We start from the raw sequence: 26,608 nt of genomic DNA, 5'->3' as shown, positions 1-26,608 counted from the left end.
AACACAGGAGGTATAGCTAAGGGCCTATGCTGGGGTAAAAACAAGAATTCCCTAAGCCTTTTCCTGGAATCAGAGTAATCCTGGCCTTCCCATTTAAAGTGTTCCCTCATGGAATGCAGAGTCTCTGAAAATGAGAAATCCTCAGGAGGAGAAGCTGTAGGAGTGGAATCATCCACATCAGAATCAGAATAAGGAGGATACTCTTGCAAATCTACCGCAGAAGACTCAGAAGCCTCTGAACACTGTTCAAAACTCTCAAACTCAGGTTCCACCCTAGGCCTCTTATCAGGAGGGCATAGAACCTCTAATCATAGTAATCAAATCTTCTGCCATTTTAAGCATATGTTTCTTAGGCACAGAACCTGAAGTGCTAGGAGAAGCCCCACTGAAGCTAAACTTGGCCTACCTCTCAAAGAAGTTTTGGAAACAGAAGGAGAGGCTCTAACTACCTTGGGAAGAGAGGGAAGAACAGTTACCTGAGAAGCCCCTTCAGCCTGGCCTACCTCCTGAGAAGGCACATCCTGTAACAGTAAAGTCTCTGCCTGAGACTCCAAAGAAACTCCTAGCAAAACCTCTGGCTCCACTGAGCCTTCTAAAGAACCGACGTCTGGGACTGCCGGTTCATCAACCCTAGGCTTTGCTGTTTTGTCCTTGCGCTTTTTGGACGAAGCGGGCGGAGCATCCGACGGCATTTTATAATTGCAACGCTTCCCAAACACTAACCTGGCACAGTCTAACCTTCTCTTAATAGTGCGTTTGTTAAATCTAGCACAAGAGCGGCATCCAACAACGTCGTGCTCAGGCCCTAAACAAGGTATACACAAGGTATGGTAATCCCTATGAGGTATCTGTTTCCCACAAGAAATACAGTTATTCACTTTTTCTGACATCCGGTTAAATACTGAGGCAAGAAAAACCAAAATGTTCTAGCGGGTACTTAGCCAACTTTGATTCGGTCTGAAACTCCGACTTCAGAAAATTTCAGAACGCCAACCTGCACTCGCAAAACTGCTTCTGCATCGGACCATGCGGCAAAAAAGACTGAGGATATGGCGTCGGTCATGCGCATTAGTACCCTGACGTACTGACGTCAGTCTAATGCGCCCTGACCGACGTCAGCCTTATACTTTGGTATTCGGGCCGACTGGACAGCGGACTACCCCAATAGTTAGGACTGCAGCAATGTGGAACGAAGAACATCTGTATAAATATTTAGGAATTGATGAAAAACTGACAAAAAAATATGAACAAATGCGAATAAAATTCAGTAAAGAATACTTCAGAAGACTAAAAGTAATACTGAAAAAGTACAGTTGTGTGCACTTACCATAAATGTAGATGTTTGAGTGTATTCACTGTTGCAGCCCTAACAAATGGGTTATCTGGCTCCCGGTAGCCCTCAGTCAGTGAGAATGCCAAAGATAAGTAAAAATGCCGTTGGTTGCCATCGGTTGTAAAGGACGTCAAGGTGTCCGATACAAAAGGAGACAGCCGACGTCACTTCCTCAGTCTTTCTTGCCATAACAGTCAGGAGCCCCCAGAAAACAAGGCTTAAATCAAAAACCATTTTGACAAATAACAAATTAAGCCTGTACCTCAGGAAAAGAGAATAGGAGAGGACCACAAAAAGGGGGAAGGAGGGAGGGAAACCAGGACTGCAACAGTGAATACACTCAAACATCTACATTTATGGTAAGTGTACACAACTGTACTATGTTCATTGTGTTTCACTGTTGCAGTCCTAACAAATAGGTTGATTACCAAAGCCCAGATGAAAAAAGGGGGGAGGAACCAATAGCATCAAGGGTTGGAGATAATGCCCTGCAACACCGCAGTGGTAAACCCTGCCCTGGCTCTGGAAAACAGAGGCAAATTATAATGCTTTGTGAAAGTGTGAACAGAAAACCATGTGGCAACCTCCAAAATGTCTTTAGTAGGGACACCCCTTAGAAAGGCTGCAGATGTGGAAGCTGCTCTAGTAGAGTGGGTCCTAACCCCTTGAGGTAGAGCTTTGCTATGAAAGGAATAACAAAATGTAATGCAATGTGCAATCCATTTAGAAATGGTCTGCTTAGAAATAGCCTTGCACTGGGCTCCAGGGGCAAAACTGTCCAACAACTGTGCTGATTTCCAAAGGTCCTTAGTCCTGTCCAGGTAAAACCTGAGCTGTCTGTGCACATCAAGATAATGCAGGATCCTTTCACCTCTATTGCAAGGATTAGGAAAGAAGGTAGGAAGGTGTATGGACTAATTAAGAGTCAGGCTGGAAACCACCTTAGGCATAAAGGAGGGATTAGTCCTCAGAGAGACTCTATCTACATGGAAAATAAGAAAATGCTCCATGGCCATCAAAGCTTGCAGCTCCAATATATAGCCAAGAGGAAGGCAGTCTTCCAAGAGAGAAACTTTAAATCTGTAGAGGTAGCTGGCTCAAAAGGAGGAAGTGAGTTTCTCCAGAACAAAATTAAGATCCCAGGCTGGAGTAGGTGCTCTTCTGGGAGGTTTTAAATTGCAAGCACCTCTGAGAAACATTTTCATCAGGGGATGAGAGAAAATGGGCTGTTCAAGAGAACAATTAGCAGAGATGGCTGAAGCATGGATCTTGATAGAGGAAAAAGAAAGACCGCCCTGAAGCAAATCAGCCAGGTATTCCAGGATCACAGGAAGGGTAGGTTGAGAAGCAGACTCTCCTCTAGCCTGCATCCATTGGAGAACCTTTCCCATTTGCCAGCATAGGATTTCCTAGTGCTAGGCCTCCTGGCCTCCCTCAGCACATCAACCACCTGCTGGGAAAAGGAGGAAGAAAGGGAAGGAATCATACAATGAGCCATGCTGCCAAATGAAGAGACTGAAGATGAGGATGTAGAATGTTTCCCCTTTCCTGAACCAAACGATCTGGCTTCAGAGGAAGATGCCAAGGAGGAAGATGGGAGAGACTGCGAAGCAACAGATACCAATGCTGTTTGGGCCAGTCCAGAGCTATGAGAACAGTCCTAGGACGTTCTTCCCTGATCTTCACTAATACTTTTTTGAAGAAGAGGAAGAGGAGGGAAGGCGTACACTGACAACAACGTCCAAGGAAAGGACAGAGCATCCACTTTCCAGGCTCTGCTGTGCTGCTGTCTGGTGCAAAAGAGAGGTAGCAGATGGTTGTCTGGGGAGGAGAAAAGATCCACCTGAGGAGTGCCACAACATTGAATGATGCTGTAAAAGACTGCTCTGTTCAGCTGCCACTCATGAGGATCCAGGGTTTGCCTGTTCAACTGGTCTGCCAAAACACTGAGCCTTCCTGGAAGAAACTGAGCTAGGAAATGCAGGTCCAGGGATGCTGCCATGAACCAAAGATTCATGCTTTGCCTGCACAGAGGGTAAGAGTGAGTCCCTCCCTACTTGTTGATGTACCACATGACCATGGTGTTGTCTGTCCTGACAAGCAGGGTCCCTGGAGAAAGAAGATGCTTGAAAGCCAGTAATGCTTGCTGAACTGCAATCAACTCTTTTAGATTTATGTGCAGGTGTATCAGCTGGGTGTTCCATCATCCCTGTATGCATCTGCCATCCAGGTGTGCTCCCCAGGCATAGTCCGATGCATCTGTAGTCAGAACTTGAGTGGCAAGAGGTGTCCGAAAAGGCATGCCTTTGTTTTGTAGACAAGCTGTTGCCCACCATAGAAACTCAGTCTGCAGAGATGGAAGCAGAGAAATCATCATATTGAGGTCCTCTGAGTGTTGACACCAAATGTTCTTGAGGTACCATTGCAATTTCCTCATATGCAGTCTTGCATATGGAATCATAAGAATAAAAGATGCCATGAATCCAAGAGCTTGCAGGTGCTTCCTTGCAGGGAGCTGGGACCGGCTTGACAAGTCCTTGAAGTAAACTGAAAAAGATGTCTGCTTCTCCTTGGTGAGATATGGCATCTGGGTGGCTGTGTTCAGACTCGGTCCCAGGAATGTTATCTCCTTGGATGGTACCATTTTCAATTTTTCCACATTGAGAGTGTAACCCAGGGAACAGACAAAAGAGTATTTACGAATTCCAAATCTTTTAGTAGCTGTTCCTCAGAACTTGCTTGAATCAGACAGTCGTCCAAGTATGGGTAAATCCAAATTTTCTTCTGCCTGCAAAAAGCAATGACTGGGGCCAGGCACTTTCTGAAGACTCTGGGAGCAGTAGATAAGCCAAAGGGCAGCGCAGAGAATTGGTAATGTTGCTCGCCCACTCTGAAACGAAGGTACTGCTTGCAACTTTCCCTGATAGGAATGTGCAGATAAGCCTCTTTGAGATCCAAGGTTATCAGCCAGGAATCCTTTTCTAGAAGTGGTAGCAACTGCTGTAGAGTGAGCATTTTGAACTTTGGAATTACTAGAAAAGAGTTCAGAATGGAAAGATCCAAGAAATGATGCCAGGTACCTTCTTTTTTTGGAACTAGGAAAAGCCTGGAATAAAAGCCCGGGCCTACCTGCTGAGCAGGAACTGATTCTATTGCTCCCAGATGAGACAGAGACAAAATTTGTTTTTCTACTTCTGCCCTTTGGTATGGAGGAATGTCCGGGAATCCCTTGGGAGCTGGAAAGGTGGGGAAAGAAAACTTGTGCCCTAGGGACACCATTCTGAGCACCCATTTGTCGTCTGTAACAGTGGCCCAGACATCTGCAAAAAGGGTCAACCTTCCCCTAAAGGACTCTCCCGGCAAGCAAGAACAGGCAAAAGTTGTAAAAAGTCATTGAGAGTGTTTTGACTGAGATGCAGACTTGGAGCTTCCCCCTTTAGAAAGTGGAAGCCTGCCAACACCTACACCTTTGAGGGGTAGCCCCCTGCCCCCTAGAAGATTTGTAAACTCTAGTCCTGGAATGGTTCTGTCTGTTGGTATCAGGAAAGGTCCAACTCTTGGTAGCATAATTCCTGCTAAAGCGAGGGGGTTGAACTTGCAGAAAATCCTCAACAGTTTGCATGGACTTGGCCTTATCCTCCATCTTCTTCAGTACCTCCTCTGCTTTGCTGCCAAAAAGACTGTCTTTATGCAAAGGTACAACCAAAAGCTTGACAGGTTCTGGAAGAGGCTGTTCTCTGAGCCGAGCATGCCTTCTAATAACAGATCCAGTAGCCGTAGCCCTGCTGGAGGCCTCAAGGATATCAAAACCACAATGCAAAGAATGCTTATTTACTATACTGGCTGAATTCAGTAAATCCTGCATGCCTTTACTCTCTGCCAAAAGAGGTACACTTGCTATCCTACACTTAATAGCCTCCAATGTGTGCTGCTGGTACTTCAGCATATGAAATAGACAATTGGTAGCCCTAATAGCTAGGATGGCAGAGGTATAAACCTTCTTACCCCACCAATCTAGGTTCCTAGACTCCGTGTCAGAGGGAACAGGATTCCTGGTAACAGTGGCCTTAACACCTTTAGGGCCCTGAGAAATAACCTCTAGATCCACCAGTGGATTCCTGAAAGAGACAGATGATAATCAGGGACTCTGTAGTACCTGTCAGGTTTCCTTGGAGCAGGAGGAATCAAATTTGGAGACAAGGAATTTCCCAGAAAAACATCATCAACAACTTCCAGCACAGGGGGAATAGCAAGAGGCTTATGCTGAGGTATATCCAGTAACTCCCTAATCCATTTCTTGGATTGGGGATAATCCTGACTTTCCCATTTAAAATGTTCTCTGAGGGTATTTAAAGTATCACCATAAGAGAAATCCTCTGGAGGAGAGGCTGAAGGGATGGACTCCTCTGCATCAGAATCCTCAAAGGGAGAAACAACCTGAGAAAATTCCTCTTCATCAGCAGAAATGCTGGAAGAATCAGAACTTGAGCAGGACAAAACCTCAGGAGAAACATCCCTACTCCTTTTAGAAGGAGGAGGCTGAAGACCCCTAATAACAGTCAACAATTCATTAGTCATTTTAACCATTTCGGATTGAGGGGAACGCAAAGAAGCTGGAGCCTGCCTTTTCACAGGCTTACGAATGGAAGATTTACCTGCAATTCTGAAGTACTTGGGAGGCCTGGCAACCACCAAAGTTGCAGCAGAGGTTGAAGGAAGAAGTTTGCTGTCAGAATGCAAAATGGAGACCTGAGTCAGCTTTGTGGCTCCGGCTCCAGCAGAAGAGTCGACCGGCGACAGGTTGGAAGGCAAAATGGAGGCCGAAGGCCTAAGGGACTCAGACTCAATTAAGGCCTGCAGTTGTACATCTGCGGACTGCAGGGACTGCAAAGGCATCTCACTGGCTACCGCCTGACTGAGACCATCTTAACCTCATCCGAGGACTTAGCTTTCTGAGGCCTGTCATGGTCCTTATTCTTACGTTTCTTTGGAACATCTGAAGCCTGAAGACCGGCAGATGCCATACCAATGAACTTAGGCCAAACTCCAAAATGCCTAGCCAAAATCTTAGCCCGACGACAGATAGTACGTGGATTAATGGAGGCACAGGGATCACACTTGAGAACGTTGTGGTCAAGACCTAAACAAATAATGCAATAGGAATGAAAATCTCTATGGGGAATCTGCTTTCCACAGGTAAGGTAATTACTAACTTTTTCTGGCATTCATTAAGGCAAGAAAAGAGGATCCCCAATGGGGTACTTAGCTGTAGTAGACTTCAACTCTTGTAGTCAGAAACCAACAAAAGGTAAACTGACGACTGGAACTCGTGCATGAAAAGCTTCTGCTTCGGGCTCCGCGGCAAGGAAGACTGAGGAAGTGACGTTGGCTGCCTCCTTTTGTATCAGATGCCCTGATGTCCTTTACAACCGACGGCAACCAACGTCATTTTTACTTACCTTTGGCATTCTGGCCAACTGAGGGCTACCGGGAGCTGGATAACCCATTTGTTAGGACTGCAACAGTGAAACACGATGAAAATCGGCTCTGACAGCTAGGAGTAAAGTCCAAGCTCAAAACAAATTTACTCTTCCTGTTCTAACTTACAATTTTGGTGTGACTAACTGGCCCCAAAAGTAACTGGATCAGCTAGACAGGAAAACAAGAACTATGATTCATGCCTGTCAAATGATATATAAAAATCAATATATACCAAGATTATATATTCTTGTCTCTGAAAAAGGGAGAGGTCTCCTGTTTACAATATGTATGCAAACTGGGTGCCATAATCGACTCTCCAGCCGACACAAGCATCCTCCAAAAAGGCCTCATAGAAACAGACAACTGGTGCCAGAGCCATGGCCTCAAGCTAAATGCCAAAAAGTGTATAGTTATCCCCTTTGGCAAAAACAAAGTGCCCACAAATTACCACATAGGTGGTAATCCATTAAATACAGAAGAAGTAATTAGGGACCTGGGGACCCACATTGATAGCAATCTCTCATTTGACAACCACGTGGCCAAAGTGGTTAGAAAAACATTTTATATAGCCCACCTAATCATGAAGGGATACACATCTAGATCAGGGGAGGTTATCGTGCCTCTTTACTCATCCCTCATCAGGCCCATAATTGAGTACAATGCCCCTTTTGGGATGTACCTTACCAGACACCTGCAGCAACTGGAAAGACCCCAAAAGTACCTCACCAAGAGGATCAAAGGGCTCAAACAGATGCCATATGCTGCCCGGTTAAAGAAACTCCAGCTCTACTCAGTGGCATACCACTTGTTCAGAGGCGATCTGTGCCTGACGTATAAAGCCATGTCCAACCCGGAATTAATGGACATGCTGCACCTCAGAAAATCCAAATCCCATCGAGCTACACGCTCGAGAGACTTGAACCTCAGCACTGAAATAAATAGGACATGCTGGAGGGACAGATTCATAACCCAGAGGCTCCCTTCACTCTGGAATAAAATCCCAGTCCAGGTTAGGCAGAGTCCCTCATTGACTCTCTTCAAGAGGAATCTTGATGAGTGGATGGGAGATCGTAGGTTTACCCCAGGTATCACTTCTGTGTCACTGTTAGACAGAGGCACAGTATACTAACCTCGAAAAAGGGCATAGCAAAATAAATTTAAAATGGGTGGCGAAAGCCAAACACATTCTGGCTAGGCTTATAAATGCCCTAGGGCAGATAGCCTAGTATGAACCTATGAACCTATGAACCTAATAATCAAAGCATATAACCACTATGCCATCTGAGCTGTAAAAACTGAAAGAACAAGAGCTTCCACTGAGATGTGAACTCAGATCACTGGATTCAAATTCCAGAGTGCTAACCATTACACCATGGAAGCTTAAAATGTATTGACTTCTGCGGGGCTCGAATCCTGACAGATTGCATGCTGGGCGAACACTCTAATCACTACGCTATTCCAGTTTTTCCAGTGTGTGGAAAGTCAAAAATACACCCCAGTCTACCACCTAGGTCTATAATGGACAGTGGCAGCCTGTAAATCTTGCCCTAGCTTATATACACCCCATAAAATAACCTCTAAGGCACATAAACTTGCTGGTTACAATTGGGATTCTTGGCTAGGCTTATAATGGTCCCAGTGGTTGTTACCCTAATTTACACCTGAGAACATATGAACTTGCAATCTCCTTAGTAACTGCCTACTTCTAGCATTATATCAAGCGCCGTCACCATAATGTGTAAAAAGAAGTTATGTACCTACCATAATGTTCCATGTTTGTTGTCCTTTATCTCACCTTCCTTCTTGCTGGTTGGGTTTGAAGCCGATCCTCGGCTCTGACTCAGCCGATTTACTAAAGCTCGAGAGCTTATACTGGCTCAAGCATAACCCCTATCCCAACATGCCTAGCGGTAGCTACCCAGATCTCATTTGTAATAGCCCACACTAGACAAAACATAGTAAATGCAAATTTTACTAAGCTCTTACACATTTAAGGTTGGGAAGAAAAGAGGAAAGACAAGACATGGTTAACTAACCTAGTATGTCAACAGGAAACTCAGCCAGTGTAACCAATGAAGGAATACCTCTCGATCCTCCAGGAAGGGGGAAGGAGGGGGGACACAAGAAGGAAGGTGAGCTGAAGGACAAGAAACATGGAATGTTATGGTAGGTGCATACCTTCTTTATGTTATGTTGTCCCATCTCAGTTTCATTCTTGCTGGTTGGGACCATGTCCCCAGCACCTGGACCTTGGGTGGCCCACTGGAACAAACTTTTCAGGACCGTGGAACCAAAGAATGCCCTGTTCTGGGAAACCACATCCACTTTGTAATGAGTGATAAAGGTATGAGGATCTGCCCATATTGCTGCTGCACAGATTGAATCTAAGGGCAATTTGGCTTGGAAGGCAACAGAGGTAGGTAAGGCCCTGGTTGAGTGTTCTCTGGCCCTCCCTGGAAGCTTCTTTTTGTGCAAATCATAATAATAACTGATTGTGTCTGACAGCCAGTTTGATAAGGTCACTTTTGAAACTGGAGAACCTTGTTTATTGTCAGCAAAGGATACAAACACTTGATCTGATTTTCTAAGGTCTTTGGTCCTGTGAAAATAAAAACGTAATTGTCTATGAACATCCAATTGGTGGAGTCTATACTCTGCCTTGTTGCCATAATTGGGGAAGAATACAGGAAGCTCAATGGACTGATTTAAATTATACTCTGAACATACCTTTGGTAAGAAGGAAGGATTAGTTCTAAGAGAGACTATCTTTGTGAAAAATGAGACATGGCGGGCGAATAAAGCGTGTAATTCAGAAATCCGTCTAGCTGAGGTAATGGCAACCAAGAAAAGGGTTTTCCAAGACAGAAATTTCAGGGGGCAATATGCTGCTGGTTCAAAGGGTGGAAGAACCAGAGAGGCTAAAACCAAATTTAGGTCCGGGGGGGGGGGGGGGGTTCTCTTACCGGGGGCCATAAAAGAGTTGTACCTCATAAAAATGCTCTGCACAACTTATGGGACATGATGTTAGAGCCCAACTCTCCTACGTGAAAATTGGAGATGGCAGCTAGTTGGATCCTAATAGTAGCTGCAGCTGCCCCTCATTTGAAGGTTTCAGCCAGGAAATCAAGAATCTTGTGAACAGGAGCAGTGAAGGGGTCAATATCATTACTCTTCGCCCAATAAGAGAACCTCTTCCATTTGCTAGTGTAAATCTTCCTGGTACTGGGCTTGTGAGAGGACACTAGGATGTGTTGTACTGCTGGGAAAATATTGGGGAGCCTGGCTAAGACTGGAAGTGGAGAAACCAAGCAGTCAGCTTGAGAGTTTGAAGGGAAGGATGGAGCCTGCCTGACTGATGCATCAGGAGGTCCAGAACTGTGTCCAGTATCCAAGGCTCCACTTGACGATGATGGCAGAGAAATGGAAACCATACCTGACGAGGCCAGTAAGGCGCAATGAGGATGAGTTTGCAACCGAGTGACTTTGCTTTCTGAAGTACCTTTGGGATTTGAGGGAAAGGAGGAAAGGCATAGAGTAGTCCCAGAGGCCAATCATGAATACGTGCATCCCTGGGTGACTGTCCCGGTGGAGGGACTCTGGTGAAGTAGCTGCTACATTTGTTGTTGAGAGGAGTGGCAAAAAGACTGCAGCATGGCTGGCCCCATTTTTGAAAAATCAAATCCGCAGCTTCTTGCTTGAGGGACCACTTGTGAGGCATGAGGATAGCCCTGCTGAGCCTGTCTGCTATCACTTTGGATTTCCCAGGAATGTGCGCCACAATCAGAAAATGTTGGGAAGACATCACCCATTGCCATACTCAAAGGTCCTCCCGACACAAGGGGTAAGATTTGGTCCCGCCCTGCTTGTTAATGTACCATACCACTGACATATTGTCTGTCTGACTTGCAATGGTCCCGGTAGGTAGAGAGTCTAGAAGTGCTTGCAACATCAGAAGCACTGCTCTCATCTCTAGAACACTGATGTGCAAATGGTACTCGTCAGGTTGCCACATTCCTTGGACAGTCTGTCCCAGATAATGCCCCCCCATCTGGGAAGCATCCGTGGTCACTGTGGCTACTGGATAGGGGTCTAGAAAGGGTCTACCCAGTGTCACCTGGGAGGAGACAAGCCACCATACTAAGTCCTTTTTGCAAGATTCCGTGATCAAGATCATATTTGACATTGGTAAGTCCTGGAAAGATCATTGAGTGAAAAGAAGACACTGCAGCATCCTCATGTAGAAGCGAGCTATAGGAACTAGAGTAATTGCTGTGGCCATTGAGCCCAAGACTTGCAATACTTCTCTTGCCTAAATTCTTGTCTTTTTTATGAGAAACAAAACTTGCTGACACCCTGTCTTGAGGCAGCTTTGCTATCATGTGTCTTGTATCTAAGTCTGTCCCTATGAAGGTAATAGACTGACAAGGCAACAAGGCAGACTTTTCGTAGTTTACTGTGATGCCTAACTGGGAACAAGTTTGAATTGTGTAGTCCAGTGCTTTGATTCGTTGATGCTCGGTGGTGGCAGTGAGGAGCCAGCCGTCTAGATATGGAAACACCTGGAATCCTAGATGCCTCAGGTGAGCCATGACCACTGCCATACACTTGGTGAACACCCTGGGGGCTGTGGTAAGACCAAAGGGCAGAGCTCTGAACTGATAATGACTGTCTCCCAGCCAGAAGCGTAGGAATTTCCTGGATTGCCTGTCCATTTTTATGTGGTAGTACGCATCCTGGAGATCAATAGAGCACATCCAATTGTCCTGACCCAAGAAGGGAAGACTGGACTGCAGTGTTACCATCCAGAACTTCATCTTTTTTTACAGATTTGTTTAGCTTGCTGAGATCCAAAATGGCTCTCCAGTCCCATTTTTTTTTGGAACTAAAATGAACCTTGAGTAAATTCCAGATTTGATTTGGTCTGTGGGGAATTCTTGGATGGCTCTGGTTTCTAGCAATCTTTGTACCTCTAGGATTGCTTGATCCCAAAGACTGAGTGGAACATCTGGGATAGAATGTTTTTCCATAGAACGGGGTAACTGGGAAAAGGGAATTTTGTAACCCCTGGATATTACTGACAGTACCCATGCTTCTTTCGTGATAGTTTGCCAGGCTGCTGGGTACAATGATAGTCTGCCCCCGACTGCCTTCAGAGACGGACAGTCGGGCCTCCCTTCAGGAGTGCTGGAAAGGCCTAGCAGAGAACGTATCTCTGTCTCCCTGCTGTTGCGGACCCCCTCTGCCACGAGGCTGGCGTCTTTCATTGTTGTGTCCCCCTCTGCCACTGGGGGGGGAGGGGAAATCTCCATGTGTATCAGTTGAAGCTCCCTGGGATTTTCAAAACCACATCTTTCCACTCTTATGACCTTTAGGATAGGGTGTAGATGGAGTGGAAAAATGGACTCCTACGGCAGAGAGAGTCTTGCCATCCTGTTCACACCTGGTGAGAGTCTCTTTTACCTGAGGCCCAAACAAGGATGAGCCATCAAAGGGGGTATTGGTAAAGGAAGACTTGAAAGGTTCTGCAAACTGACAAAGGCGCATCAAGGAGTGTCTCCGCAAAGCAACTCCGGTACCTGCTGCCCTACTCGTTCCATCTGTCGCATAAGAAATGAGCCTCATGGATGAGTTAACCACTGAAGTCAAGGTCACAAGCTGGGAAGCCGCCCTATTCGCAACTCCCTCAGCTGTAGGATCCTGCAGGGTATCTCCTAACTCCTTTAGGAGATCCCTCTGAAGTCATGTGAAGTGTGACAAGTAATTCAGCGACCTGAGAGTAAAGGTCACTGAAGAGACCATACGCTTCCCATACCTGTCCATCTTATGGGATTCCTTGTTCGGCGGATGAACAGATGAAGAAGTTTCTGCAAGTTCCTTCTTATTGGCTGCTGCCACCACCATGGCATCAACAGGAACCCCTTTGTAAAGGAAAGATTTGTCCTCAGGTGCAGTTATAAATTTATTTGGTCTTCTTGGAACTGGTTCCATGGTCTCTGGAGTGCTCCACGCCTTTCGACTCACTACAGACAAAAGTGGGTCAAAAGACGGAGACACCCAAGAGGGGGAGGGTTGGGAACCAAATGCGTCCAGGTAGACAGACTCATCCTCAGAAGGGGCTAGGGAATTCTATCCACCCCTCTGTCTAAGGATTTTTAAGATGTACAAAAAAGAGACATCCTCAGAGGGGGACTGTAGGGACCCTTCCAATTCATCCAAGTCTGCGTCTGAAGTGATGGACTCAGGGGAGTCCAGATGCTTCCTCTTACATTCTTCCTTCCAAGGGACCTCCTCCGAGTGTTCGGGGGAGGTTTTGGAAGAAGTGGGGTTGCCCAATGGGGTGTCCTGGGGCATAGGTTCCCTACATTTGGAGGCAGGAGGAAGGTCAAAGGCAGGCACAGGTACCAAGGGAGAAGGGGCCAATGGAGCCAAGGGTGAGCGGTCTGAGACAGCATGCTCCTCATTACTTCAAAGGCACCATGGTCCCGAGTCAAAAGAGCCTCCAGCTCCAAATAGCCTGGATACCTCCTGTGAACTGAGAGCGAAGGCTCCGACGCTGATGTGGGAGCTGAGCTCACCTGCACCGAAGCTCTGAGAGGGAGAGCGGGGTTGGACAAGGGTCTGATGCCACTTCCCCCCTTGGAGCCGTCGAGAGAGCTTCGGTGCCCAGATCCCTCAATGGACTGAGACATCAAGGAGATCAGAGCGGGTGTCAGAACCAATAAGGGAGAAGTAACCGGAGCCAATGGTTCCACCACCAGGACCTCCATGCACTCTGGCTCTGAGCTCAAGAGAGTCGGAGGAGGAACTGATGGAGAAGCTGGATGGGCCGAAGGAGCCAGTTCCTTATGGGCTGGGCTTGATAGTAATTTGGCAAGTGCTTTTGACTTGAGGAGCCTATTGACCACTCTCTCCATGTCATGATCCGAAAGCCTGGAGGACCGAGAGGAGTGAGAAGAGGACTGGTGATTGCCCCCTCCAGATTGCAGCAAAGGAGATTGTGGAGCAGAGAGTACCAGCTCCAAAGAAGGAGACCTTGCTCTTTTATGGGTCCTGACTGGCTCCGAGGACACTGATGTCGCTGCCAGAGACTTAGCTTTGTCGGAGCCAACACTGGGAACCGAGAGAGCTGAAGGTTTGACAGTGGATTTATATTGTTCCGAACTCAGAACAGATGAGGATGGCTTAGTAGATTTTTCAGACAATTTAGCTTGCTGAGGACCCTGAGACGAAGAATCTTGAGGGTTCTTCAGAAGGCCAAGAAAAATTAGCTTGTTCTGGCTGAGGACCCTGAGACAAAGAATCTTGAGGGTTCTTCAAAAGGCCACGCAAAATTAGCTTGTTCTTTCTCTCCTGCAGGACTCTGGAACTGAAAGCATGACAGATAGAGCATGAGTCCTGCAGGTGAACAGCCCCTAAGCAGTATACACAACTCGTGTGCCCATCCGTAAGGGACATTTTTTGGCAACACTATTTGCATTTTTTGAACCCAGAGGGTTTCGAACCATTGGACATTGTGGTTAGACGAAAAATACAACAGTGAAAAGCAAAGCTGTAACAGCTAACAACACACAGCAACTAACACAACTAACAAGGCTGTAATGGCTAGCAAAACAACAAGAAGAAAAAAAAATCTCTCTCTTTTTTTTTTTTTTTGAAGGGACAGAGAAGAAAAAGAAAGGGGGAGAGCCTCTAAGTAAAAACAGCGACTCCCCCAATAGGAAAGCCTCTAACTTAAATGGCTACTCTGAAAGGGTGGGGAAGAAAAAGAAGAATCCTCTAATTTAAACAGGCTCAAAGGGGGAAGCAAAGCCTGAGAAAGAAAACGACGGCCGAAACAACCAGCAGCAACAGCAGAAGAAGGTCATTAGACTAAAGGGATAAATATACACTCTAACAAGGTAATTAAGACAGTAAAATCCTAGAAAAGATGACAATATACATTGACAAAACTCTAAGTACTTAGCCTGAGCCAGTAGTTGCAATCTTGACGCTGCAAGCGGCAAATAAGATCTGGGTAGCTACCGCTAGGCATGTTGGGATAGGGGTTTGCCTCAAGCCAGTATAAGCTCTCGAGCTTTAGTAAATCGGCCGAGTCAGAGCCGAGGATCGGCTCCGAACCCAACCAGCAAGAACGAAGGTGAGATGGGACAACATAACATCACTACTTATAACCATATGACTGAAATATAGAGGAATTTGAGTAAAAGCTATGTGGACAAGGTCCATTTCAGTGCCTGGTAAATATCTCATCCATAACTAAAAACCCAGTGGTGGCTGTCAGGGAGAGTGAGGTACATGTCTTGTTTATGAAACTGTGTCCCTGTCCCACTTTATTGCATAGTAGTGTCTGCCTATATGGTGTGGGAACAAGCCAATTCTCAAAAGTGCAGTCTGCAGTCAAGGTGCTGCATACATATCGACTAACCACATCAGATCTAAATATATTGAATGTTTTGAAACATGATGACAGGAAGTCTAAGATAACCTCCCTGCTTAGTTTAGTAGAAGTATTCTGGTGTCAAAAGAGAATGTAAATCAAACCAGAAGCAGACAAAAAAGTCAGACAGCAAATGAATGAGCCAAAAAAAAAACAAAAGAAGGAATACAAGTAGAAGGATCAGATGAAATGGAAAGAAATGTGGAAAAGCCATAGATATAGTGACAAGTATAGAGATCTGGAACAACCACAAGTTGATCAGGATTTGACAAGGAACAGTTAAGGAGAGGTGAGCTGAAACCACAAGATGAAAGGTTAATATTGGCAATTCAGGATAGTGGACTACACACATGTTGGTTTACAAAGTCCATTGAACATGTGGCAGAAATAAATAAATGTAGGATCTGTAAAAAATAATTGGAATCACGTGTACACCTTGTTGCTGGGTGTGATACAGTCATGTCAGAAGGCCTGTATACTGAAAGGCACAATAATTTGGCAATAATGTTGCACTGGGGATTGTGCAAACACTACTATATAGAAGTAGCTGAGAAGAAATGGAAAATTAACCACAAAGAATTATAGAGAATGATGAAACATATATCACATGGGATCACCCATTACCAAGAGTTCATGAAACAGATGTGAGAAAACCAGATATAGTAGTCCATGAAAAAAAGACACAAGCAGCACTGATCAATGAAGATGCTACACCTAGTGATTACAGTGTCTCACATACAGACAGACACAAACTCACAAAGGGTCAGGATCTTCAGGCAGAAATGAGAGTAATGTGGAAGAAAGATACCCAGACAGTTCCAACAGTAGATGTAGCAGCAGGAGCAATGGGTCTAATAAAAAAGAATCTGGAGTTATATTTACATATTCTACCAGTACAAGTAACTCTGTATGATTTGCGGGGTACTGCAAAGAGCACTTTTGGCTAACATCAAAGATTGAAACAATACTAATTTCATGAACTTTAATTATACCCTGACTTGGGAATGGAGTCCATTCCCAACATGGTATTAGAAACCAAAAAGTCTTGGAGAAATTACCCTGAGTAAAGCACAGAATTTGTAGTGTAATCCTGCTGACTCAAAGCAAAGTTATTTCCTGTGATCATTTGTTATATGAACATGAAGGTAGGCATTCTTAGGTCTAGGGTAACCATATAGACTCCCTGAAAGGTCATGGGTAACAGTTTTTGTAGAGATAACATTTTTAATTTAGGAATGTGCAGAAAGTTGTTTAACTTTGATAAGCCTAACATTGGTCTCTAAGTGCCTTCCTTTCTTGGGACCAGAAAGATCTTAGAGTAAAACCCACTGCCTTCCTCTCCAGCAGTGCTGCTTGAATGAGGCCTTGTTGTAGAAGTTCTAGTAAGATGGGGGGGGGCGTCTCTCTTGATATTTGGGGGGGGGTCTGGTATCCCTAAGGTGGGGGGTTACCTGAACTGATTGAAGTAGCCTTTGTCTGTGACAGTTAGGACCAACTGGACCCTGGTGATGAGTTTCCACTGCAGTAGGAAGAAAGTTTCTCTGTTAGAGGAAGGGAGAAAGGAGTGGGTTTGGTGAGGGGGTTGCTGTGCATTGTTACAGCTGCTCTCTGGGGGGACAGAGGCTTAGATCCTCAAGGTCTACAGCATTGTTCAGGTTGCCACCTTCTAGTTTGTCTTGGTCTCTTTCCTTGGGGAGACCTTTCCTTCTCTTGCCTTGGAGGCAGAGGCCAAGATTTCTGTTATATCTAGGTGTGGGAGAGAAATAAAATAATTTTACAGTTTTGATTTGTTTTCACATTTTGTCCAAGTTCTAGAGACTTTCTCTGCAGGGAGACCACAAAGGAACTCTTTATCCAGCGGGGTATCCAGAAGTCTGCCTTTACTTGGTCTGACAGATGCTGAGTCTTCTGTCAGGTGTGTCTGTGAATGACAGAAACTGTAGCAGCTTTCCTACATGATACATTCAATGAATCACAGCTACATTTCAATGACTGTCTGGATAACTGGAGTGCTGATCTAGCTGTCTCTTGTATATCTCTTTGCAGGATCTTGTCTGTAATGCTCTCTGTCTTAGCATCAATTTGTTCTTGTAAGTACTTTAACAAGTGAAACTCGCACTTAAGAGCCCTCATAGTGATGACAGCAGATGTATAGGTCTTTTTGTCAAATCTATTTAACAATCTGCTTTCTCTTTCATTAGGTAAAGGGTGTCTATATGTACCTTAGGGGCACCCTTGTGGATTCAGTAAACACTACTGAGAGATCAGCTTGTGGGTTCTTGTAAAGGTGCTTGTGGGTGTCAAGGACTCTATAAAAGGCTTTCCAGGGGCAGGTGGTAGGGAGTCAGGGTGTAGGCAGATGTCATCAAAGACATCATCTAGAACTACATGAACCAGGGGAATAGCTAGTGATCTGGGGAAATGGCAGACTTAGAATTTCTCTGTAATGTGTTTGGGCCTACGAAAATTCTTTGCTCTGTCAATTGAATGCCTCTTTCATCCTGTGCATGGTATCCCCAAAGGATAAATCTTCATGGGGGAATCAAAAGTGAGGATGTCATCTGAGTCAGAGTCAGGGAAAGATTGAGGAGGGAGGTGTTCAGCATAGGACAACTTTTCCTCAACTTTGAACTCTGCAGAAACTTTGTCCTCATGAACAGAAACATCCTTCTTTCTTTTACCAGGAGAAGCTTCAGAAACTGATACCTGTGGTTGGCTGGGCTCCTTGGACTTTATCAAAAACATGATCAACTGGGCTAGCTTAAACAGACCCTAAGCTTTAGCATGGGCTGATGCAGCTGAAGACTTGGGTGTAGGTTAGGGAAAGCTAACTGGTCTCTTTAGATTGGGTGTCTTAAGATTTTAAAACCAAGGTCTCAGTAAATGGGTGGGTGACCATGACTTCCATGCAGTTCCCTGAAGCTTCTTGTGCACTACCACCAAAGAAGTAAAGCTATCTCTCTCAGTTACCAACACTCGAACTTCAGAAGCCAAAGCCTGCAGAGTGGCTTTGTGATCCAAATTATGTCAGTGTGGAGGTAGTATAACAGCGTGACTTCCCACCATAGACACCTCCCGAAGGGTCACGCTAGAGGGCTTGGGGGCATCTCACCTCAGTTGCCAGCTGATCCAACTGTGGACACAGAAGATTCTCCATCATACGCAACTGCACAGCTAGAAAGAACTGAAGATGGCACTGACAGACATCCCACTTATACTCTGACATCCAGATGTTGGTCCTTGGAGGAACGTTGGCTAAGAATGATGTAAAGACTCTGGAAATCGAGCCAGTCGCTGGTTACTGCATGGCAAGAAGACCCAAGAATCAGTACTGTATCACTGACAGTGAAGAATATCTTATGGGAAAGGAACCCCCCCCACACTTTAATTCTTGACTCTGATCCTTCATATATCCTTCTAATTAACCTTATTATTGTATCAGGGAATGCAAATGCTTCCATTGCACTACTCATAAAACCTCAACTTACTCTGTTGTATGCTTTCTCTGCATTAAGATCCACCATCAACAGTGGTATTTTCTTACAATCTGCTTCCCTCTGGATCATCATTGTTCTATTAATGTTGCCAAATGTTTACATCCCTCCACAAAACCACTTTGATCCATATCTATCAATTTTGGCAACACCATTGCCATTCTTTTAGCTACTATAGACATAAACACTTTATAACTGTGGTTTAAAATTGAAATGGGTCTGTATGAAGCTTGGTTTGATGGGTCTTTATTACCTTTGGGTGATACAGCCACCACAGCTTTCTTCCAAGATGCTGGTGCTTCCCCTCATTTTAAAAATACTATTAAACAAAATCTTCCATATCTTTATTGCTTTCCTTCTTCCTAACTTCCAGACTTCCACAGGCATACCATACGTTCCTGGAGACTCCCCTACAGATTGATTATTCATCACCATTTTTATCTCCTCTACTCCTATCTTACCTATTAGTTGTTGAGCTCCATCTTCCTCTAACCATGGCATAATTAAGTATTCCATAAATATTTTCATTTGTGCTGTTTCTTTGTTTCTACATTCTCCTGCTTTATGCTTTATACAAATTTCCATAGCATTTCTGAATGTCTCAAATACCTCTATAGGATCTCTGGTTCTTTTTCTTGTTATAGCCTCCCTAGGTTTTGTGAAAACCCTTTCTCTTTCTGTTGTCTAGGTCTTTGTGCTAAAAGTTTTTGTGCTCTGAAGTTGCTGTCAAAATACTTAGTTAACAGCAATCTTTATAAACTCATACATATTACCCAAATACTCCCTTATTTTGTGTTTAGTATTCTGCAGTTGCTCCTTTTCTTGATATGTGAAATTCCTCTTATTCTGCAATACTTTAACTTTTGTCAGTCTCTCTAAATAACTCTCATTACTTCTTAGCCATACCTCTTTCTCACTTACTTCTACTAAATTTTCAGCTCAATTTCTATCCTATTTTCAAACCCATTTTCATTTTATCTCACTCACTAGCGATACTCTTCTGAAGAAATTTCAGTCTTCCCTATTAACACTTGAATAATTTTCCACTGCCATTTTACTGAATACTTCTCTTTTTAACAGGTAGGTAGGTAGGAAAGCACTAGTGCCTCTTTTTTACGTTATTACCATGTAGTTTTATCTTAGTTGTTCCAATTGGTGCATGATCTGGAATAGTTATTGGATGTGTGTCAAAGCCTTCAATTAAATACACATGCTCATGTGAAATATAAATTCTATCCAGTTTAGACCAGTTACTGTACTTTGGGGAGTAATATATACATTATGACTCAGTTCCTACTACTGAACTCACGTCTTCCATAGCAAATACTTTCATAAATTTCTACAGAAAAGTATCCTCTTTTGTTTTATTTTTCCTTTTAGATCCACCTGATACACCCTTATTTTTGCAAATCAAGTTCCACTTCCTACCAGTAAGTAATATTCCCTGTGGAAAGCTAATTATTTCTCCCAACATTTTCTTAAAAATCACATGCAAGCAAGTTTTGCACATATCTGCAGTCTTTCTCCTTCTTTTTCTTCTGGGATGACAGGATGGCTTCCCATTCTGCAAATCCAGTTTACTAGATATTCGGCAAATTCACTTTACTGTTATTTCTTGCTCACAGATTTTGGCTTTCCACAGATTTATGAAGGCAGTGCTTCCTGTTTTTGCATCATCATCATCATCATACTCATCATTTTGATGATGCAAAGTTGGATCTTTCCTGTACTTCCTGCGTTAATAGGCTGGGTTTCTTTCTTTTGTTTTTTGTAAGTAAATATATTAGTACCGCACATGAGCTGAGTGCAGTATGTCCATTTATTAATGGAAAAGGGCTTGCATTAGCATGAATTTTCCAGGCAAAATTCACTAAAAACTATGAAACCTTAATATCTAGCATTAGTGTCCAACTGTAATCCTCAGTGATTTACCAGAAAAACTACAGGTTTTGCAAGGATGGACAGGGTAAACATATGAGACAAAATTAGGGGCATTCTGCAAAAGTTATAGACAGATGAAAAGTAAGATTCAGTGACATTAGGCAAAATCAGAGACAATTAAGAGTTATAAACTTTACGCTGCACATGATGTGCTCATGTGACAGTGAAACATAAAAGGAATGCAGAATACATGGAGGTTTGAAGGTCAGATTCACCAACAATGTGTAACTAACCTAAAATTGAAAATTACACAAAAATACAAGTAAAACTGTCCCAATCTGAAAACTGTCTTCCTGTACAACTTTCTCCCTTTTTTCTGACTAGGTAATGGACTCCAGCATGATCTCAGCATGCGAGTAGTGAAGCAGAACTGCCTGCAGAGTAATCAGTGAGGACAGAGCATGTTATGGTTATGGACAGCAGTTTTTGAAATAGATCTTCCTTGAAAAGAAGAGTTAGAATGCAAACTTAAATATCAGAAAGACAGCAAAAGTAAGCAACTACTGAAGAAATGTTTTTTTTGAGAACAGATAGGCTACTTTGATTTTATCAGTTTGCACATGATTTCTAAGCTTCATAATGCCAGAATGTAAATACTTGCAAACATAATCCTCCACCCTTGCCAAAAGCCTCTTCCAACCACAAATATACCATTATTGCTTTTTGCCTCCTCTATCACTATTGGAGCCCCTCTCACCATCAGTATTATTACCCCCCTTTAATAAACACACTGTTGGAATAATAATCCAAACAAGTTTTTTTACTCTAGCACCTTGGGCCTTCATCCTCTGATGAGTAAACCAGAGCATTTTGACCACATCTTACATTCAAACAAAATGATTTCAAAATATTATATTTTAATATCATTTTAATATCATTCTTGATTCCATTTCATTCAAGCTACACTATCTCCATCTTGTTTTGTGTGTTGAAATATTCTGCTTTTTTCTGACATTTTTGTAAAAGTTATTAAAAATAATTTAAATACTTTAATGTCAGATGGGAATATGAAACATTTACTTCCAATGTTTCCTGTTTCTTTTTCTAATACTAGAGCATTTAATATTGAGAGATTTTGTCATATATAATTGGTGCAAAAGAGTTTGAGACCAAAGGTGGTATATTTGAATGTATGATGCGCAATACATGTAAATTTGTCTAACATACTAACAGAGTTAATATTAATGGAAAAAATAGAATTTTACACATTATTATTCTTGCCAAACTAGTGGTGTGACTTATGGGGTAATATGTGATTGTGTTTCTCCACTTCAGTATACAGCAAAGATTAAACTGAAAGTGAAACTTTGCACTCAAGAACATATAATTAGAAGTTATGTACCTACCATAACGTTCCATGTTAGTTGTCTTCTCTCGCCTTCTTTCTTGCTGGATGGGTTCGGAGCCAATCCTCGGCTCCGACTCGGCACTTGCTTCAGCTCGAGAACTCCTTTTACCAGCTCGAGGCAACCCTATATCCCATGATGCAAGGCGGAACTACCTCAGATCTCGTTTGGCAGCTAACTGACCCTGCTAAAGACTATCCTAACATAATTAGGAACCATGGTTCCTAAAAGAAGTCCTCATAACAATGCTCCAGAGGAAGCAATCTAATAGGAACTCTCCAAGATCTGTCCAGGCCAGGGGGAAGGAGGGAGGGACGCAAGAAAGAAGGCGAGAGAAGACAACTAACATGGAACGTTATGGTAGGTACATAACTTCTAAATGTTAAGTTGTCAATCTCGCCTTCATTCTTGCTGGATGGGACCGCGTCCCTAGCACCTGTATCCCGGGTGGCTCAATGGAACAGACTCTTGAGAACTGTGGAACCAAAACTGGCCCTATCTCTGGAGGCCAAATCCAACTTGTAATGAGACACAAAGGTATGAGGCGTGGCCCAAGTAGCTGCTGCACAAATAGTGTCAATGGGAAGTCTATCCTGAAAGGCTACAGAAGTGGATAGACTCCTGGTCGAATGTGCTTTTGGCTTAGAAGATAGTTGTTTGCCCCTTAGAGAGTACACATAGGAAATGGTGGAAGTCAACCATCTAGATAAGGTCACTTTAGAAACTGGAAGACCTAACCTGTTTTCTGCATAGGAGACAAACAATTGGTCTGATTTTCTAATTTGTTTAGTCCTATGCAAGTAGTACCTGAGCTGACGATGAACATCCAAAAATGCAGCTTCTGTTCAGCTCTGTCAGAATAGTTAGGAAAGAAAACTGGTAGATCAATAGATTGGTTAATATTGGTTTGAGATACAACCTTGGGAAGAAAGGAAGGGTTAGTTCTGAGCGAAACCCTATCCTTATGAAAAACCAGATAAGGTGAACGAATACAGAGGGCCTGAATCTCAGAAACTCTTCTTGCAGAAGTAACAGCCAGTAAAAATATAGTTTTCCACGTCAATAACTTTAAAGAACACGTAGCAGACGGTTCGAAGGAGGTAGAATTAGGGATGCCAACATTAAGTTTAGATCCCATTGCGGAGGAGGATGTTTCACAGGCGGTTTTAGGAGAAAACTCCTCTTAAAAAGGCTTTGCATAACCTATGAGACATGATGTTATTGTCATGCAAGCCAACATGATACTTGGAAATAGCAGCCAGTTGTACTTTGACTGTAGATGACGAAGATCCCGAATGAAAACCACCGCCAGGAAATCCAAAACAGAATGTACAGGAGCGGTAAAGGATCAATATTTCTGGCGTTTGCCCAAAAAAACGTCGCCACTTGCTAGCATAAACAGTTCTAGTGGACGACTTTAAAGAAGACACTAAAATGTCTCTGACTGAGTCAGAAATCATTGGTAGCCTGGCTAGGGAAGGAAGTGGAGCAACCAAGCAGTGAGGTTGAGAGAATGAATGGCCCGGTGCTGCTGACCCGACTGGTGGATCAAAAGATCCGGAACTGGGTCCAGATGCCAGGGCTGCACTAGAAGATGATGATGTAGAGATGGAAACCAAATTTGTCGAGGCCAATATGGAGCAATGAGGATCAATTTGGCTCTCAAAACGGTGGCTTTCTGAATGACTTGTGGAATCAATGGAAAGGGAGGAAAAGCATAAAGAAGTCCCCGAGGCCAATCCTGGGTTAGAGAGTCTCTCAAGGGTTGGCCTGGAAGAGGAAATAGTGTGAAGTAATCTGGGCACTTGCTGTTTTGAGAGGTAGAGAAAAGATCACAACAAGGGTGCCCCACTTCAGAAAAATCTGATCCACTACAGATTGATTGAGAGACCACTCGTGAGGCATCAGAATAGATCTGCTTAGCCTGTCCGCCAATAGGTTGGACCTGCCGGGGATGTGCGTTGCTATCAGAAACCGCTGAGAAGAGATCGCCCATTGCCAAAGTCTGAGAGCTTCTCGACATAAGGGATAGGACCTGGTTCCGCCCTGTTTGTTGATGTACCAGACCACGGACATGTTGTCCGTCTGTACTGCAATAGTCCCTGTGGGAAGAAAGTCGTCGAGGGCTTGCAACGTTAAAAGCACTGCTCTCATCTCCAGGACATTTATGTGCAGGTGGTATTCTATGGGTTGCCACGTCCTGTGGACCATCCTGCCCTGATAATGCCCCCCCCACCCGATCAGAGAGGCATCCGTGGTGACTGTGGCAACTGGAGGAGGGGGAACAAAGGGTCGGCCCTGATGAAGAAGAGGGGAAGATATCCACCATCGTAGATGAGCCTTGCACGACTGTGTTACCAAGATTTCGTGTCTCATGGGCAGATCGTGGTACGACCACTGCGTGAATAACATCCACTGCAGGAGACGCATGTGGAAGCGAGCCAGTGGAAGAAGAACAATGGCCGCAGCCATTAGGCCTAGAACTTTCAAGACAAACCTGGCTTTGATCTTGTTGCTTTGTAACAGAAGCTGAACAAATTTCTGGATGTCCAGAATCCTTTGATCTGTTAGCCTGGCTAACATTTTGACGGTATTTAACTCTGCGCCTATAAAGGTGATAGATTGGCAAGGCAGCAGAGAGGATTTTTCGAAATTCCTAGACTCTTGCAAAGCTGTAGGGTGTAGTCTCTGGACCGAAGAAGCTGATGCTTGGAGGTGGCGGAGAGGAGCCAGTCGTCCAAATAAGGAAACACCTGGAATCCTCGACGTCTCAGATGAGCTGTGACCACTGCCATGCATTTGGTGAACACTCTGGGGGCTGAAGTGAGGCCAAAGGGCAGTGCTCTGAATTGGTAATGACTGGCTCCCAGCCGAAAGCGGAGAAACCTTCTGGAGCGTCTGTGAATCTTTATGTGATAGTACGCATCTTGAAGGTCTATAGAGCACATCCAGATGTCCTTGCCCAGAAAGGGCAGAATGGATTGCAGCGTGACCATCCGGAATCTTGCCTTTTTGACAGACTTGTTTAGTCTGCTTAGGTCTAGTATTGGTCTCCAATCTCCCGTCCTTTTGGGGACCAAAAAGAATCTTGAGTAGAAGCCGGATCCTACTTGGTCTGCCGGCACTGTTTGGATGGCTCTTTTTTCCAGGAGTTTTGAAACTTCCTGTCTTGCCAAATCCGTTTGACCGGGTGAGATGTCTGGAAGGGATTGTAGAGGTACGGGAAACCTTTCGAAGGGGATTTTGTAACCCTCGGATATGATCGACTGTACCCACTTCTCTTGTGATAGGGATTGCCAGGCTACTGGGTACAGCGAAATTCTTCCCCCGACTGCCTCCAAGGGTGGACAGTCGGGCAACACCTCAGGGATGCTGAAAGGGCTTCTCAGGAAGAGACTCCCTGTTGCCCTGGTTCTGAGGACCCCCCCTGCCTGTAGGGCAGCGTCTATTATTGTTACCCCCTCTGCCTCTGGGGGTAAACTGACCACGTGTGTCCGGTGTAGCTCCTTGGGCTTTACAGAACCACATCTTCCCCCCCTTCTGACCCTTGGGATATGGTCTAGAAGGAGTGGAAAACTGGACTCCAACGGCAGAAAGAGTTTTACCGTCCTGCTCACATCTGGTCAAAGTATCCTTCACCTGAGGTCCGAACAAAGCCGAACCGTCAAAGGGGGTGTTGGTGAAGGACGCCTTAAAGGGGTCCAAAATTACACAGCCGCATCCAGGCTTGGCGTCTAAGAGCAACACCTGTGCCTGCGGCCGTGCTCGCTCCATCGGCCGCATAAGATATGAGCCGCATGGAGGAGTTAGATATGGAATTCAGGATAGCAAGCTGAGAGGCAATCTTTTCCTGAGCCCCAGCAGCAGAAGGATCCTGGACTACTTCTCCCAGTTCCTTGAGAATATCTCGTTGAAGCCTGGTGAAGTGACAAAGGTAATTCAGCGAACGCATAGCAAAGGTCGCTGAAGAAAACATCCGCTTTCCATACCTGTCCATGGTCCTAGAATCCTTATTAGGAGGATGGACAGGTACTGAAGGATCCGCCAGTTCCTTCTTAGTGGCCGCTACCACCATAGCATCCACAGAGACACCTTTGGACAGGAACTGTTTATCCGAAGGGGCCGTGATGAACTTGGATGGTCTCCTGGGGACAGGTTCCACAGAATCTGGAGCCGCCACGCCTTCGAGCCACTACCTGCATGAGTGGGTCGAAAGGCGGAGACACCCAGGAGGTGGAGGGTCGGGATCCAAAAGCCTCCAGGTATACCGACTCATCCTCGGAGGGGTCAATGGTGGGCCAATTCCCCCTCTGTTTGAGGAGCTCAAGGATGTCTGAAAATGAGACATCCTCAGAGGGGGACCGTGGGGAACCCTCCGACTCATCTAAGTCGGTATCAGATGTAGTAGACTCAGGGGAGTCTGTGTGTTTCCTCTTATATGTCCTCTTCCGAGGGGGTTCCCCTGCAGGGTCAGGAGAAACCTCGGAAGAGGAGGAAATTCCCAGTGGGGAAACCTGGGGCGATGGATCCCTGGGCCTGAGAGCAAGAGGCTGGCAAGACGCATCTGCAGGCACTG

At 44.6% G+C, this 26,608-nt stretch overlaps 1 protein-coding gene and 1 non-coding gene across 2 annotated transcripts in view; both read right to left on the bottom strand.

Annotated features, from left to right (window-relative positions):
• The window catches only part of TET1 (tet methylcytosine dioxygenase 1), a 1,437,723-nt gene that overhangs the window by 101,595 nt on the left and 1,309,520 nt on the right, over positions 1-26,608 (bottom strand). The gene's annotated exons all lie outside the window — the stretch shown is intronic.
• On the bottom strand, positions 8,123-8,194 carry TRNAQ-UUG. The gene has a single exon. It is a non-coding gene; the product is annotated as a tRNA-Gln (tRNA).

This window comes from Protopterus annectens, chromosome 14.part0 (assembly GCF_019279795.1).
Source record: "Protopterus annectens isolate FY-2018-M chromosome 14.part0, PAN1.0, whole genome shotgun sequence".
NCBI lineage: Eukaryota > Metazoa > Chordata > Ceratodontiformes > Protopteridae > Protopterus > Protopterus annectens.
The sequence above is the reverse complement of the archived record's forward strand: the minus strand, read 5'-3'. Positions and strand labels throughout refer to the sequence as shown.